This window comes from Morone saxatilis, unplaced genomic scaffold (assembly GCF_004916995.1).
Source record: "Morone saxatilis isolate NCDOM2014 unplaced genomic scaffold, NCSU_SB_2.0 Contig2, whole genome shotgun sequence".
Taxonomy (NCBI): Eukaryota; Metazoa; Chordata; class Actinopteri; family Moronidae; genus Morone; species Morone saxatilis.
Window position 1 is genome coordinate 802,401 of NW_023339762.1, and position 2,339 is coordinate 804,739.

A 2,339-nucleotide genomic window follows, 5' to 3' on the forward strand; every position below is an offset into this window, starting at 1 on the left:
TGCGCCGGAATTGTCCTTTAAGCATCGTTTCTCTTCTAACTCTACTTGGTCATTTTTTGTTATGATTTTCATTTTGACACTACGTTAGCTCTCTTACAGTGCCACATACAGGGAGACATTTCAACCTTTCACACAAGCTATCTCATAATAAAAGTGGAAGTTAACTGTGAAAAGTTCTGGGCACATTAAAGTGTTAGTAGGGGATAGCCAATTTTGGTTTGAATGACCCCACGACATTTTGTCTAGTGCCACCCTCAGGCTCCAGGAATAGTGAAAGAATCAGTATGTTTGTTGTATTGTTGATTGAACACCAGAGCCTCTGGTAGCTGTTAGTACGTCTTTAGTCTTCTTTGATTTTCACAGAGCCTGACTGCACACCACTGGTTTTACACTCCCTGTCGCTAAAACTTTCTCATCTCTCGAGCCCATCTTGTCTGTGTCACCACACATGGATTCACAGGTCATCTGACATCAGATATTTATGATGTGGCTTGTCAGACAGATGACCAGTCATTACAGAGGAGGTCATACACACAGCTTATATTCAATACAGTGTCTGCTTTCAGCTTGCGCTCATTAAACTAATCAAAGCTGTAGAACACTTTTGGCTTTTTCACAAGAGAGGCCCCAGAGCTCTGCCGGGGGCAGGCCCGCCTCAAGGACTGTCATGTGACCTGTCATGTCATGTAACCTGTGCTTTTCAAATCACCGTGACTTAGCTGTGTTTACAGAACCATCAGTGTGCTTCTCATTCAGCCTGGTAACAGTGGTTCTGGCTGTCAGAACGAAACATCACAGTGGCTACTGAAGACTGAGGGGGACCAAAAAAACCCCCCAAAAATTAAATGAATGAAAATAACAGAGACAGAGCGACAGAGGCCGAGGGAGAGTGTGAGAGTAAATGAGGAATGAAAAAAACTCATTAGCTAAAAGGCTCCTCTCTCACCTCCTGCTGTGGATGTGTGTGTTTGTGGCACTGTATGTGTGTGTGTCCACAGGCTTTCATTCAAAAGGACAAAGAGCCTTGTCAAGTCAACATGCAGGCAGTCAAGCAAACAGTGCAGGTCACAAACACACACACACACACACTCAGGCTGCACTATATGTTTGGACGTGGGTATTGTTTGAGGGCGCTGATGCTGTTTCCAAGTCATTTAACTTTAGATGGTGTTAGGCTGTCCAATGATTATCATTCTGTCTGAAATACAGACAGACAGACAGACAAGGCGAGGATAAGTAAAGTAGATAGATGATTAGATTAGATAGATAAGATAGATAGACTAGATAGATAGATAGATAGATAGATAGTCCCTCCAGGAAGTTGTGATGTTGCAGTCACAACAATTAACATAAATTCAACCAATAAACATGAATTCTGCGATTTTTGTCCAATCACTACAATTTTCCGTAAATTTGACAACTGCAATTTCTCTTGTAAGATATGTTAACTGCACTAGCTGCTACCACTAACTAGTTAGCAGTCCTATTAGCTGACTGTACCCTGCAAGCTTGAAGTACCAAGGGAGGTTTGTTAACACCACTAGCATAGGAGCAGGGTCGGATTCAGCACCAGACAGTGTTGACATCTAAGAAGAACGCGAACAGTCGTTTACATCTCTTTCATCCAAAGTGGCTGGCACATCTCAGTGGCAGAACAGCAAAATTGTAATATTCTGTCAGCCAGGGAAATACCATATTCAGGCTAAGCCAATCAGAGGCAGAGTAGGGTAGGTCATGGCTTCACCATGATAGAATTCGTCAATTTGCGAGTGGGCAACGGAGCTGAGCTCAGCAGCCTGCCAGTGATCATGGCCGGGACCCTTAGGCTGTGCTAAGGCATCAGATATGGGGAAGCTAATTTATTATGACGATATATAATGAAAATATTTATAAGTTTCCACCACAATGACAAGTATCTAGCAGACAGTAAAGCACACCACCACTATGCTGGGACGGAACGCAGTCTCTGACTCCATCGGAGGGTTTTATTTTCAGCAGCTCAAACCAGGACCTTGACTCCGGGGGGGCAGGGACAGGAAAGACGTAAAGTGGGGGTCTATCGTGAGTCTCCTTGCTGGTTGTTCTGACACATTCAGAATCATTACCAGGCAGCAGTTAAAATATAAATATTTAAGTAATTAAATGAATATCATACACGTTCAACTTCTGGTCAACAAGGAAAATCCAACTGTATATTGTTTTGTTTTGTTCTAGTCTGACTCAAATATTTGTATATGCTATGTGGGATGGTTCAGGACTCACCTGATCCAACTATAAGCTTTATCAAAGAGAAAGGAAATGAGGAATAATAAAGTCTTATTATTATTTAATAGGCTTTG